This window comes from Hemicordylus capensis, chromosome 3 (assembly GCF_027244095.1).
Source record: "Hemicordylus capensis ecotype Gifberg chromosome 3, rHemCap1.1.pri, whole genome shotgun sequence".
Taxonomy (NCBI): Eukaryota; Metazoa; Chordata; class Lepidosauria; order Squamata; family Cordylidae; genus Hemicordylus; species Hemicordylus capensis.
In genome coordinates this window covers 166,563,664-166,579,873 of record NC_069659.1, presented here as the reverse complement: position 1 = coordinate 166,579,873, position 16,210 = coordinate 166,563,664, and positions in this window count along the sequence as shown.

The window sequence follows — 16,210 nt, the reverse complement described above, 5'->3', positions numbered from 1 at the left end:
AACACCCCAACATGAAGAACCTACAATTCTGGATATAATGCTATATCCCATATGCTACGGATGTACTCCAGTGAAACATGAACATTATTAAGAGGCAATGATAACTGCAATGTCATATTAATTACCTTGTGAATTTCAAGCCAAAATATCACAGTAACTGGTCAGGACCAAGCCATATAGCAATAGCAGCAATAGCAATAGCACTTACATTTATATACCGCTCTGTAGCTGGAAGCTCTCTAAGCAGTTTACAATGATTTAGCATATTGCCCCCCAACATTCTGGGTACTCATTTTACCGACCTCGGGAGGATGGAAGGCTGAGTCAACCTTGAGCCCCTGGTCAGGATCGAACTTGTAACCTTCTGGTTACAGGGCAGCAGTTTTACCACTGCGCCACCAGGGGCTATATGCATAAGTATGCCCTCATACAGATGACACCTCCAATATTTAGAAGTCTGTGATGATCCCTTATTAAACATTCTCTGGGGTGTCAAATGCAGAGTAAACATTTGTGCTGTATTCGCCGCATTTTGAGATCTAAAGAGGCACATTTCACTACCTTCAGAGCAAACCACCATTAATTTAATAAGATACAGTATTCAAGGTCATTGTTCCAGAGATCTTGGATATAATCGATATTGATCTTATCCATATCTTTAAGCTTCTGATAGAGCAAGGTTACAGGCTTAGGTGCATCTAATAGATGTTTCAGGACTAATAATAGAAATGGAGTTTCAGAAGCGGCAATCACATAAGGGCCAAAGAGCTGTGATAATAAATGCTTTAGCTGAATAAACTGTCAGCTATCATTTGAGGGTATATCAAACTCAGCTTTCAAGGTGTCAAAATATCCAAAAATAGCTTCAGAAGAGATAAATTGATCTAGTATTATGACAAAAGATTTACAAGAAATCTTCAAATAGGGATTCTCCCACAAGGTAAGCTTTTCATGCTGGAAAGGATCAAAACCATGTCTAGAACCCAAAGTTCTCCATATATATCTTGCATCTGGGAAAGACTGACTCTACATAAGCTCCTTTCCTTTTCGATCACGCCTCAAAAGATCTTCTTTATCTGTTGATTTAAGAATCTGGATGAGGTTTGTTGGTGCAACATGAGGGAGGAGTAGATATATGATAAGATCTTTCAATTTCTAACTCATACTCCTTTGGCAGAGAATATATTTTGCAAAGGAAGGAATGAAGTTAAACTTCATTAAAGAGTCCCTTTGCTAAATGTATTCCCTACCAGAGAAGTTGATGTGGGATAAATCTTGCATCATGTTTTTCCCAGATTTTCCAAAAGTGGTAGCTGATAAACACTTTTCTTTTCAAAAGGCTCATCAGAGGGCTAGAGAGAAAAAACCTCCAATATCATGTTTGCTTTCCAGCAGTGTTTTGCATTTATTATTAGGCATGTGCACAAAACTGGCTGGCCCGGTTCAGTCGGGTCCAAATTGGTGGTCCAACACCCCCTCAAACCCCTCCTGGTTTGTTCTTGTACAGAGGGGTTCGTGATCTTATCCCCTCCAGGGGGCTTCTCTGAGGCCATGGGGGGGGGTCACCGGAGGTCCCCCCTTCCCCCGCTGGCCTCCATTATGTTGTAAATCACCTGTTCAGGCAGTATTCATGACCCAGGTCATGCAGAGACCCATTGGGCTTGTGTGGTGGCCTCCAAAATGTCTACAGCGATGGGGGTGAGGCTGACTGAACAGGGCAATTTACAATGTAATGGACACCAGCAGGGGTAGGAGGGGATCTCCAGAGACCTTGGAGAATTTTATTTAAGGTCACGAAGGGTGGGAGAGGGTTAAGTTTAAAACTGGACCATCGAACTAAACAGGTTCTATGTCGAACCTGTTTGACATTGAACCTGTTTGCACTTCTCTATTTATTATGAGAATAAATTGAGACTCATTTTTTTAAATTTAAAAAATATATATATTTATATCCCGCTCTTCCTCTAAGGAGCCCAGAGCGGTGTACTACATACTTGAGTTTCTCCTCACAACAACCCTGTGAAGTAGGTCATAACAACCCTGTGAAATAGGTCAGGCTGAGAGAGAAGTGACTGGCCCACAGTCACCCAGCAAGTCTCATGGCTGAATGGGGATTTGAACTCGGTCTCCCCGGTCCTAGTCCAGCACTCTAACCACTACACCACGCTGGCTCTCTGATGGAATAATCTTCCATGATTCTTTAACAGCTGAAAATCATCTTTCTACATTGAACCCAGAATGATTGTGTTGTAAATCTCTTATTCACATTTGAAGATCTGACAGTGGATTCTTATCTTCACTTCAAGGTCCCTGGATTCAATCCTGTTTTGCAGTCTTTATCCTGTCTTCAATTGCTTTTCACAGGGTGTCAACAGGTTTGCCAAGCTAGACTTGGGAGTGCAAACAGATTCAATCAATCTTTTATTACGGTCAGAGACCAGCATATAATTAATACAGGTTAAAAATTACATGTTATGTGATGTTGTTATGATGATATGATGGTACACAACTTGACAAATCCAAAATTAAGGATGATTGCAATTTAAAAGGCAAGTTAAAATACATATTAGTACATAACATCAAAAGGCTAAAACTAAGAATGATTGCAGATTAAAAATTAAAATAGATAGAATATACTCGTTAAAACTAAATAAGTTAAAAACCTAAAATTACTAAAGCTAAAAGAGATAAAATAATGATAGAAATGCTCAGAAAAATAAAAAGGAGAGTATGAAATTGTAAAAGTCCAGATTTAAAATTATAAAAAGCAATAAAAAGAGAGCGGGGCGGGGGGGAGGAAAACAATGAAATGTAGTAAAATGCAATAAAATGCAGTACAATGCAATAAAACAATAGGTATGGAGACATGGGCAAGTGCAAGGTCAATCCAGAGTCATCAAGAATTGGATTAAGGGGGCTCACAGCCTATCATCCTTCGCTGGATGCCGATCACAGCCGCACAGAACTTGCCAACGCTATGTGTAATGGCAGGGTTAGAGTCGGAAAGCAACAGAAAACTGTAGCATTGTCTTGAACGTCCCGGGAACTTGCTTAGCAATGGGAGAATAAGGGCAACATGAATGACTGTATAAAACAGGCAGTATAGAAGGACATGCTCAATAGTTTCCATCTGTTCTGAGCCACAGGGACAGAATCGCTCTGCAAGTGGGATCTTTCTGTAACGGCCCTCTAGCACTACTGAGGGGAGTAGGGATGTGCATGGTCTGGACCGGTCTGGACCAGCACCGAGGGGGGGGGGTCTCCCTTTAAGGGCGATGGGGTAAAACTTACCCCTCCCGCCGCTTTCCCCCCTCCGGCGCTGCAGTTTAAAGTGAAGATTTTGGGGCGGCAGCGTTCTTCGCTGCCGCCCCTGCCCCCGTCGTCGCCCAGCAGTCTGAGTAGTACGCATGCGCACGGGGCGGTGTGCGCGCGCCTGTCGCCGCCGTGCGCGCACACGCTGCCTACGTCACAGCGGCACGCGTGCACCACCGCGCGCGCATGCGTGCTACTCAGAGGAAGACTGCCGGGCGACGATGGGGGCAGGGGCGGCAGCGAAGAATGCTGCCGCCCCAAAAGTTCTACCCCCCCGCCCTTAAAGGGAGACACCCCCCCCCTCGGTGCTGGTCCGGACTAGTCCGGACCATGCACATCCCTGGAGGGGAGACCACAGCAGCGAGCCAAAGTGAATGCCTTTCTGTGGTTTGAGACCTCCAAATGAGTAAAATATGCTGCAGGAGAAGCAGTATATCCAAGCTCCTCACTGATATAAAACTTTGAGACACAACTGAGGTCCGTTTGGTGCTCAATGTCTGTAATGCGCTGCTTAATAGTTGCTTTTGCCTGATCGTAGCCCGTGTTGAGCAGGGACAGTGGGGAGAGGCCCAGGGAAGCTAATTTCGCCTCAGCTGCCTGAGCCCAACTAGATTGATAATCATCATTCAGGGTTAGAGGGGCAAGACCAATTGGGCAAAAGGATAGTCTAAGCCAATAGGAGAGAGTGGCCATCCACTCCCAAGCCTCAGTCTTGATCTGGCCTGTCTCCAGGCGTAGGGTGGCATTGGAGAAACGTCTTGGTACATGGAGCCCTGCCCTCAAGAACTTGGATTGTACATGTTCCAGTGCAAACATATTTGTTTTTGTCCCCCGCCCCCCCCGCTCCTCCCACCATCTTCTTCTGGTTTGTTGTTATATATTTTGTTTCACATATTGGGTTAATTGGTGCTGGCATTATGTTAAGGTTTGCCAGTTAATAATTATATACTGGAATACCCTATTAAGTTCTATTCATTCAGCTCTTTTCCCTGGAATATATTTATCTTTTTCAATAAGCCAGTTCAGGTTGTTTGCTTCTGCTGCTTGGCTCTTTGCTGTGAAGTTTTTAGTTATTGTGGTATTTTCTATGGTTATCTGAATGTCTATGGATTGCATAAGCCTTCTATTTATGGGCCAACCTAACAGGCACAGCTTGGGAACCAGGCAAGTCCAAAATATTCAAGTAGCTGAACCTCTCTCTATAGTCCTTAATTATACCAGGTTTTGTTCTGTTTTGTTTGCTGTTGGCTGGTTATTTTGTTTTTTAAAAACTTTGGTGACTGATAGTAGTATTGAAAGGAGAGATCTTCAGCATAAATTCTCTGTCATATCTGTGATCTATGTGGCTTAATTTTTCAAAACTGATAAAGTAAATGTTTCATAGAATTGCAGCTGGGGTTGTTAGAAACTATATATATTCCATATTTTTTAATTTAATTTTTTTCTTAAACCAATTTTGGCTGCCGCACCATTTTATGAAGGCCTGAATGGGCTGAAAAACACACCAGAAAGGCCCGAGGGGGGCATTATAAAGGCTGGCGGGGGAGGGGGAACCTCTGCGGACCACCCCCCGCCACCTCAAAGAACAATTTTAATATGAATTTTTTTCTAACTTTAAAAATGTCATAACCCCTCCCCCGAACTGAACCAGAGGGGGTTCGGGGGGTCCCGGACCGAACTGGCCTGGTTGGGTTCGAGTCCAGTTCGGACTCGAACCGAACCAAACCAGGCCAGCCGATTCCATGCACACTCCTAAAGGATAGCTATTCAATAGTTGTGCCCTTTACTTTGCTTAATAGTTTCCAAATTGAGGCCAGATACAAGATTATTCCAGTTAGCAAAGAATTCTTGAATCATCCTAGCTGCTGAAATGACACACACTCATACATTTAAGTACCATCCCACTCAAGTTCACACAGTTGGCATTAGTCCTGTTCACATGTTATGTTCAACAATCATACATCTGTGTACAGTGTACACAAGAACAGATCTATGTACAGCTATTCATCTGTTCCTTTAAACACAGATACAGCAGTACTCTTTCTGTCTGTGTGCAGGCTTACCTCACTATCCGTGGTTTTGCATATCCGTGGTCAGGTAATGGACACCTGACCTTGGCATACATGAAAGAAACCCAGCCAAAAAGGAGTTAACTTCATGTATCCATGGGTCGAGGTGACCTCAGAGGTAATTTCCAGCTGCCATTTTGAATGTGGGAGCCATTTTATAGGTTAAAAAAACCCCTGCAATTTTCTACCGAATTTGGGGGACTTTTGTATTTGCCAGGACATCTTTGTAATTTAGAAGGCCCGCAAAGCATGGTAGGGCACTTTATTTGGCCCATTTTCACATTTTTGGGGTGAGTGTGGGCGGTTGGGTCTGGGAACCTAACCTCCGTGATCACATAGACTCAGTGACCCATTATCCATGGTTTCATTAGCTGCGGTAATCTGCGGGAACAGAACCTCCACGGATAATGAAGGACTCCTGTGTTTTAGGGGGTCTGTAGCTATGAATAGCTATCCTTAGGACTACACCAGCTCCCAGAAAAGATAAGTGGCACAGGACAACAGAGTACAAATGTAAGTAATTCTCTCTAAGCAGCTGCAGGCATTCTGATCAGCTGTTTGTCAGGAAGAGGCAGGGATGAAATCTAGGCCCCTTCTTCCCCCACCTCCCTTCCTTCCAAATATCGTGGTTGCTGCTTATTTGACAGGGCAATGTGTTTACTGTCCCAGCTGCTCAAGAGGGTTGGGGAATCTCATGTGCAACTGGGACAATTGTGCATGCCAGTGTTCCCATCCAGCTAAAGAGATAGATACAGAAGCCTGTTTCTGCGTGTATATATATATATATATATATATATATATATATATATATATCTCTCTCTCTCTCTCTCTCTCTCTCTCCCTTGCCTTGATCAATAAGGATACTGCCAGTGACAGTGTAATTTATGTATCTAATACATGTTTATCCCACTTCTCCATAACATATCTGAGGTGGCTCACAGAGAGCTAAAACATGAAATATACAGTAAAATACATTACATTGAAAGTAAACACACCACAGCAACAAAAGGCCCATAAAACCATATGAAACCTTAAGAGGCTTTCAGATGCTGCTTTAAAAGCTTGGGTGAATAAAAATGCCTTCTCTGAGATTGAAAGGAGGGGAGCATAGACATCAAATGTACATAAACGGAGGAGGTATTCCATAATGGGTGCCATTATTGAGAGGGCCCCAAGCAATGCATTTCAGGTAGGTGGGGAGACGCAGCGAAGGTTCATACGGAAGCAGAGGTTGCTTGAGATATCCAGGTCCCAAGGATATGTTAATGAAACAGGACCAGGGGTGTTTGGTCAGCACCCCAATGTTTGGGCTTTGTGGGGGAATTAGCTCTTAAAAGGGGGTCAGCTCCACCAGTTTTAATTTGTGCAAACGTTAGGAAATGACTGGACTGAGGCAAGGTTATAGTTTCAAAATTAAAAAGAAGAATTAATTTGTGGGAGGAGGAACACAGGAAGTGAATTGTGGGGTTAAAGCAATAAAAATACGTCACTAAGCAAATGAACTATGGGAAGATGCTTTTAACTTTAAAGAGCAGTAAAGTACGTTCCTAAATAAATCTACTTCAATGAGGCGTTTTAGCTTAAAGTTTAATTGTGTAAGTTCCCAGGTGGGCGAGAGAAAGAGACTTGCGATAGAGGTGGGGGTAGCTTGGATTTAAGAAAGAGTTGGGTGGGGAGAAGAGCAGGGCAAGCGTTCACCTTCACCTGATCTGGACGACGGGAACTCAGGACTCTAGGGAGGGATGCAGAGTCCCATCCTCCAAGGCAGCACAGTGGAAAGCAGGAGGGTTGCAGGTATTAGTAGGGGAAGAGGCACCCATGAGAAGGGTTTCTCAGGGGGTCCAGCTTCCTATGGGTGCTAGGCAAGCTGGGTGGATTGCAACAAGGCCTGATCCGGAAAGTGGCATGAAGGACTGAATACAGCCTGATGTGGCCTGTGAACAGTAAATCACCAAGAATTTGGTGATTTCAAGCTCTTTGTGGATTTGAGAACATCAAGAGTGCTCAGTGGAGTACAGCACACAATGGTGTATACAAAGAAGCACAAAGGTTGCTGGTTGGAGTCCCAAGTTGCAAGTACAAGGGAATGCACTGGATCATGGAACTGGAGATACGTACATCCCAAAACATGCCTTGGAGGCACATTCCTACTGGCCTACTTTGCTGAATAGAAGTGCCAGGGTGGGCCTGGACAGAATGCATTGTGTCTGATGGTTCTTCCTGGGTGTAACAAAGTGGGGTTTGCCTTCTGTATGCAAAGTTGATTGTGATGAAAATCAGAGTATACAAGTGCGCAAAAGAGTATCCGTGCCTGGACGGGCTCTCCAGCAATCCTATCAGTAATTTCAATGGGTACACCTCTAGGTCTACATCACTGACTCATCTCCTTTGTGATGGGGAGGCCATTGCCTCACCACCTTATCTACTTTTCTTCCTGCTTGGCATAATCATTAGTGTGTTGTTAGCTCCTGTGAAAGGAGGGGAGTGAGGTGGTTCACGTTAAGTTTAGAGTGGTCTTGGATGCCAGTTAACTCGCTATAGTTAACTCTCAAGTCTACTTAGCTGTGTCTTCCACATAGGGAGAGGGGGTGCATCTTGATCCCCATTTGCTTTGTTTGTAGCCAAATCTGGGGCGACTAGCCCACTACCAACTAAGTGACCTGTTCCCTATGTATACTATAAACTGAGAGCTCACATTGCAGTGCAGCTCCTGAGCATATGCAAAGTGCAATCTCCAAGCCTGGAGATGCAACTGTAAATAGGGAGGCTCCTGGGAGCGGGCAGAAGAAGCACAGCTGACAACAGCATATAGGGCTTTAAAAGTTAAACATCTGTTCCTCGAATTGCATCCAGAAATGCCTGGGAAGAGCAGTGGAGCTGTTTTAATGCTTCCAAGAGATGTTCTCTATAACCTACGCTAGCCAGCAACCTTGTCTTTGTGCCTTGATCCAGCAACAGTTTCTGAGAGGTCTTTGAGGGCAGTCCCACACATTTTAGTAGTCAAGTCTGGATGTTATTAGGACATGAAAAAGCATGGCCAGCCTACCTCCGCCAAGAGGGACATTGCTAAATTGGGACAGTCAAGTTTTATGCGAAAGGTACTTGTAGTTGTAAGAAACAATTCAAATCAGAACTAGGAATTGTGGGGAAACACTCATCTGGAGATGAGGACAATAATTGTGTCTAGTTTTTTCTAGCAATAAAATAATGAAATCCTTTCGGACTTAAATTTTTCATTTAAAAAAACAATGAATCAAAATCTTGTGACAGGCTATGAACCCTATTATAGTAATTTGTTGTAGACGTTTATGACATTAAGAATGAGACCCATATTTTAATATACAGAAGTTACACTGTATTATGCAAATCATTTATTTTTAGAAAATTTAATTGACATGGATGGTTCCAGAGATATTTTTATCAGACCAGCTTAAGTTATATTACTTCCCAGTGCTGGTTGCCATGGAATAACAATGATTTCTCTTAACCAAAAATAAACCTCCAGTAATAGTGTATTATTAAGGAGAGAATACAACCAAAGCAGAAAACAGACTCCTTTCTATTCCAGCTGGCTCTGCCATGCATCTTCCAATGCAAGATAAGCGTGCTCACAAATTGAACAAGCACTTCTCTCCTCCCACCTATTTGGCAGTCACAGCCCCAGGAATCTCCTATCTGTGTGATAGCGATCGATGCTAACCCAGTTTCTGGAAGATGGGGGGTTCACAGGATTGTCAGGGAACAGGTTAAGTATGTCCAGTTTCCTTATCATATAATTGTCCGTGACTCTTCGTGGTATATTGCATTGATTCATGGTAATAGGGGGAGTTATGAGTAATAGGGTGCCAGTGTAGTGGAAGTATGGAGTGAGATGTGCCCTGACATATCTAATATTTCAAGATTCGTTTGAAACCTGTTGGGTCTATTACAAAATCAACCCTTAAGAGAGATTGTGAGGGCAGAATCATACGACTGTTTTCGGAGCTGGAAAAATCACCACGACGTGACTTTTCCTTTTAATTTTCTTCTGCTAAAGCAGTCGGGCTTAAGCTATATCATAGCTTAGAAAACATTCCCCTTGCCCCCCCCCCCACCCCATCTCAAGAACATTGCTTATAGTTATGCAGGGGTCTATTTGTGATATGAATATTGAGGGGGAACAGCTTCAGTGCCACTTTGGTTATCCCTCACAGGTGTTGGACACCAGTTGGCTGATTGCTCTGTGGGTAGCAATATTATTGTGTTCCGAGCTTGGGACAGAATGCCCTTCAAATTAAGGGCATGTTCCGAGCCTGGAACAGAACTGCCCTGTTTTAAGTTGGAACATTCTGAGTGTTCGAAGTGCCATATTGGATTTCAAAATGGTACTCTACTGGCTTCTGCACCGGCAAGGAATCCATTTCCATGGTCACCACCACCATGCATATGGCTGCCATGCATGTGCAGAGGCTAGAAAAGCACCATTTTGGAATCCAAAATGGCACTTGGAACTTTCTGAGCTTGAATGCGATTGTTCCGTTGGAGCAACCAGCTCACCTGGTTGTAGATAAGACCCACATGCCTTGCTCTATACAGGAAGAGGGGAATGGAGAAGATGGAAGTTTCTCTCTCCAGGTGAGAGGAATAACCCTAAATCAAACAGAGGGGGCATAGAGTAGAGAAAGTGAAGTCAGAGAGGGAATGCCCTTGCTCACTATCTCTGCCCCTAGTGGTCAATAGGGTTGCTAGTGCTAAGAGCTGATGCCATCAGAGCTGCATCTGATGAGAGCTGGTCTTGTGGTAGCAAGCATGACTTGTCCCCTTAGCTAAGCAGGGTCTACCCTGGTTGCATATGAAAGGGAGACTAGATGTAAGAGCACTGTAAGATATTCCTTCAGGGTATGGAGGAAGAGCAGAAGGTTTCAAGCCCCTTCCCTGGCTTCTCCAAGATAGGGCGGAGAGAGATTCCTTCCTGCAACCTTGGAGATGCCACTGGCAGTCTGTGAAGACAATACTGAGCTAGATGGACCAATGGTCTGACTCAGTATATAGCAGCTTCCTATGTTCCTGTCTCAAACAGCCTGTTGTACATTTAAAAACCTAGACCATGGCTTGATCTCTTAACTATGGTTAGCACAAACCAGTTTTCCATTATGTGTGAATCCAGTGTTAAATGTGTCTGTTCCCCTGTTTACTCTTTGTGCTCAAGATTGTACTGTATGAATAATAGGAACTGGCTAAGCCAACTTTAATGCTTACACATTGCTGCTTATGTAGTCACTAATATGGATTAGATTTCATCCATAATCGTGTAATGAATGGATGGTGAAAATAATCTACCCTCTTCTTGCCTATAACCATCTTTCTACAAATATGAAAGGATGGTTAAGGGTTATTAAAAATTAACCCACACTGACAATCCCACACTGGTAATTGTGCATCTTCAGCAATGAGAGAACATAACATACAACCTCATCAGTAATGAGTCTGATAACTGTCAGCTGCTAGTTCTAGATTAGAATCTAGAAAGAGACAGAGAAAGAGGTACATGTGAGTGTAGCTTATGTTGTAAGAAGCACATTGGATCACATCTGAACTTTTCTGTGAATGATAAAGAGAGTGGGGTGCTTGTAAGTTTAATCAGTTATCATGGGTGTCCGGGGTGGGCAAGGGGGCAGTTGAGCCCCCACATTGAGAAATTCCCATGAGTTCAATGGGGCTTACACCCAGGAATTGTATAGGATTGCAGGGTATAGGATTCCAGCTTTTGCCCCCCTCCCTGGAAAAAGTCCTTTGGACACCCATGTCTGGTGTGTATGCGTGTAAGCGCATGCACACACACACACACACTTCTCATTATTCTGGGGGAGGTAATAACTGAGTTTTATCAAAATGGTGAGGGGCCTATGAGCTTGGGTCCCAGATCTTTTAAGTATCTTACAACATGCCAACACTGTCAAATGAAAGATGTAAGGTCCCATGAGCGATACAATGTTTCTGGATTTCCTAAATTATATACTTTATTTAGAACTTTAACTCCATGTCTCCAGTCAACATTAATTAGCAGTGCTCTCTTTACCTGTGCACTTCAGCTGCAACTGGGGGAGATAATGAAAGCTCCCCTATAAGCTCTCTAATACAGACAACCTGTGGTTTAGGATTGCTTCTTTGCTTTTGTTTACCATCTGTTCAGGACCAAGGTTCATTCCTATCTCCATGTTGCAGCACCTTCCGGAGTTGGAGCAATGGCCCTAACAGCAATCTATAAATTCAGATATTGATATACATTCTATGCATCCAGATATTATAGTCTATGCATTCAGATATTATGGGATACTGTCATGGCTCAGACTTCTGACTCAGAAGAGTCAGAGCAGGAACAGGAGGATTCGCCTGCTAGTGAGGGCTCAGAGGCATAGCAACAGGATTTGGCAGGGAGACCAGACTCTGGAGCTGAGGATTTGGAACAGCTGCCAGACATGATTCTTGATGAGGAGGAGGCTGGGATTTCACCTGTCTTAAGAAGACATCTCAAGAGGAAAGCACAGTGGGAGTCACGCAGGCGCAGGAGATCACAAGAGAGGAAGCAGAAGTGCTGACTCAGGGAAGCCTGATTGGCTGCTGGTTCTCTTGAGCCATATATATTTAGCAGTCTGTGAATTGCTCAGATGCTGTTAGCAACTTTCGCTGACCGCAGACCGTGTGCTATTTTGAATTCCCAACTTTTCCAAGTTCCAGTTTGCCCTTGTTTGTGCTTTCCTGCTTTGTTCCATTAATTCCTTGTTCTGGTGTCCTTTGTTCTTTTCATTCCTTGCTCTGTGTTTTCTTTTCAGTTATTACCCTGTTGTTGTTAGAAGGGGGTACCTAGTTCAGTTCAGGGGACTTAATTCATTTACTATTTTCTTTGTGAGCCTTTTATTTTCCTTCGTGCAGCTTCGCTGCTACTTTCTGTTAATTCACAGGGGGAGTGCTGAAGGGGGTTGTAAATCCTGTTGGGTTAGCCGAGCTAACAGATTTATGACAGATACCACAGTCAGCACAAACTCTGGTTTGCAAACCAACTTCAAGCCATGATTTCAGACCCCTGATTAATTGGCTCCAGGGATGTAGGGACCATGGAGCAAGGGGGATGATTGTCCCCCCATTGTCAGGGTCTAGGGGTGCTGCCAAGGCACCCCCTCATCCTAGGACAGGGCACCCCCTCACCCCATCCTGCCCTCATCTGGCAAATGAAGTGCTAGCCAGCTGGGAGCATGCAGCACACCCCTCTCCTCCCCAGCCAATGTTTCACTGAAATGCTGGTTGTGTTGGGGAGGGGGGAGGGGGGAAGCCCAGCCGGCATTAATGAAACTTTAACTGGGGAGGGATGGGAGAGGGTCTGAACGGAACTTCTCTGGGCAGTGGCCCTGCCCCTGCACCTGATGTCAGATGCAAGGGGGTGGGGCCAATACCAAGGACAAGGCCCATCAGCCCCAGAAGCGCTTCCTTTCCCCAGTCAACAATTCCATGAACCAGTGACTGGGGAAGGGAAGCTCTGATGGGCCCTGTCCTCAGCATTGGCCCCACACACTTGCATCTGATGTCAGGGACAGGGGGCATGGCTTGAGGCACACACACTTTGTGCATGCAATTATAAAGACTAGGGGGTGGGGGATCCACCAGAGGACTTTGTCCTCTGGCCACGGCCAATCTCCCTATGCCCGTGGTTGGCTCCAAACAAAGCACAGTGTGTAGGCAGGCTTGGGATCAGATGAACCATGATTTAGCTAAACAAATGTTTTTGTCTATTTGTGTTTTGTGAGCTTTCGCACTTCTATGGCACACTGCTTGCTCTGTGATATCCAGGATAGTGGTGAAAAATGTGCCCTTGTGAGTACCTTGAGTCAAATCTGTTTATGGCAGAATGCCTCAGAACAGCACTGCCACGTTCAGGCTGTTTTGATTATAGTTTTGCTGCATTTGGATCCTGTTTGAACAGTTGTTAACATCATCATCATATGGACGCAAGAATTTGAACTAGGCCTTGCTAAGTTGCAGTCAAAGACATTTATTATTTGTTGCACCACACTATAAGTTGTTTGGTCTAGATTCTTCCGGAGAATGTTGTAATTAATAAATAGTTCCTGGTTTACCACAGGAGTGTCTCTGCTGTTCCAACAAGTGTACTGCTGTTCCAATAAGACAATAATTTCATTATTAACTCTCACACTCATTTAAGTGCACAGCTAATACCAACAGCAATAGGAGTGAGTGAGAATCTTCTGATGTGTCATTCACTTTATATACTTTGGGTTTATAGCTCAACATCAGCTGCATGAAACATAACAGTGAGAAATATCTTTATAAAAAATGTATGACAAATTTTCAATTTCAGATCCAAAATTTCCAAAAACTCTTTCAATTTTACTATATCCAAATTATAGTTGCAAAACAAGTTTTGATGATCAAATTTAGGACACATCAGCATAATTAAAATGCCTTTGCTCAAATTTTAATAAGCAGACCAGAATTCCTTTGTGCAATAAATGAGGTTTAGCATTGTATCTCAACTTTGAGCCTAGTTACTAAAATTCAAATTTCTGAATATCTGAACTAGTATATGAATCTGAATGTGCCATGTCAATTTCAGTAATTGCAGTTGTTGATGTTTTAGTCTCAGATATTTCACCTGGCGCCTGGTCCCTTCCCACTGGAGTCTGATGCCATCAGAATTTTTTACGAAGCTCACACAGACTCTGAAGTTACATACACATAATTATTTTAAGACTCGCAGGATCCCAAGTGCCAAGGCAAGGAATTCTTATATGCATATCATATAATTTTCATAGATTTACATACCAATGATCTTTGTTCAAAGTGCTCTACTTTCTTAACAGGTTTTTATATTTTAATCCCAGAGCTGAAATGTATAAGAATCTCTGAAAAGTAAAACAATTTATTGAAGTTATTTCTATTATATTTCTCTCCTGCCCTCCCTCCAAGGAACTCAAGGCAGCATACATTGTTCTTCCCCCAGGGTTATCCTCCCAACAGCCCTGTGAGGTCAATTGGACAGAGAAAGAAGGATTGGCACATGATCACCCAGAGAATGTCATAGCTGAATGTGAAGCAGAACTTAGTTCTCCCTGCTCCTGGTTGGATAACGATGTCATGCTGACCCTCTATAAGAACAGTTATGTATCACACAAGCCAGGTTCTTCTTTGTTTTTCTAAACAGAGTTCATAATCTAAGGTGTTCCCCCAAATCAGATCCCACATTGATGCTACTTCATCTACTGACATGCTAGTGAATTAATTTCTTAGATATTAGAACATAACCGAGAGGAACATTTTCACTTGCAGCTCTTGCTCCCTTTCAGAAGCACAGGTTGTCAGAGAGAGAGAAAATGTACAAAGAGCTTGAGAAGTGTGTGTGTGTGTGTGAGAGAGAGAGAGAGAGAGAGAGAGAGAGAGAGAAAACATGCTTGATGTATTTCAACCAACACAGATTTGTATTGGAGCAGATGAGCTAAGCAGCAGCTGCTTTAAAAAGGAAGAAGACCTTAGTGTGTGCTTATTAGGCACCCTCCCACATCATGTATAGGCTGCAGGCGTGGGAGATGCAACCTGCCAAGCAACTAGCCAGCTGGAGTAATTTGCAGTTTGTAAGAACAGCACAGGGCCATCCGTTTAGTCAATGATATGTAGAAGACTGGACATGCGGTGGGAGGTGAAAGCAGATCTCAAACATGTGATATGACGGAGTGCATAATCACTATGCATGGTATGTCCTGTCCTGCTCATATGATTTGTACACTACAAACAAAATGGTGGCAGATCATGTGCATAGGGCATGCCTCATCACATTGCATATTGTGTGTTTCTGGGTGTGAGAAAGGGAGAAGTGGAGGGAGAGGGAATAGGGAGAGAGAGGGAGAGACTTGCAACCACAAAGGACCACACATAAAGCCAGAACCAGTCCTCAAACAGGCTCCCCCCCCCTTCCCCACATTTCCATTTTGCTGTCTTTCAGTTCCTATCTCCTTTCAGTACTGGAATCTAATGGACCTATACTGCATAGGACATGCATACACCCTCAAGCTTGCCATGCATGAAATATATCCTGTATCGTAAGATATGGGACATCCAACAGCCCTAGGACTTTGCATTTGAAAAGCATTTCTTATCTTTACAGTGTCAGAAATTAGAAAGAGGGCTCAATAGGGGTGACTTCCAGACCAAAACACTGCTCCCATAACATAATACGATGCTGTTTGCTTAAAGAGATTCATAAATGCTAATGTTTTTATACAAATGAAATGCAAGTAATGCCTGTAGAACCCTAAAATGCCTCTAGCCTAGCAATGTGCAATCTGAGTGACAGCCTGCAAAGTACACATATTTGCCCTGAATAGAAACTGACTTCCCAAGAGTTATTCAAGCACTTCAGAGCATGTCTCTCCCTACTGGAGAACCTGCTTGCTCCCAAGGAAGGGATTCTGACAACAACAGTGTCACTGGTAGGCAATATCCTAGAGTTCAGTTGCTAGTATGACATATGCTCATCCTGGAAACCCCAGTGATGATCAAAACCCTGCGGAGAAGTTGCAGCAATCTTTTGTATCAATGGCAAAAATAGCTAATTGGATGGCTTTTTCAAATTTATGAAAGTAGAGATATGGGAATTAATTGGCAGAAACTATGGCTCACTTTCCGTTAATCATGCCTGAATGTAGCTAGCTCTGCAGGATCAATGTCTTATTTTCTGCAACTTCTTATTTTCAGGAGCCCAATTCATTTTGGAAGCTGTTCAGGGGGAATAATCTATTCACGGCTCTCTTCCTCTTGGTCAACATAGTAGCTGTGAGCTT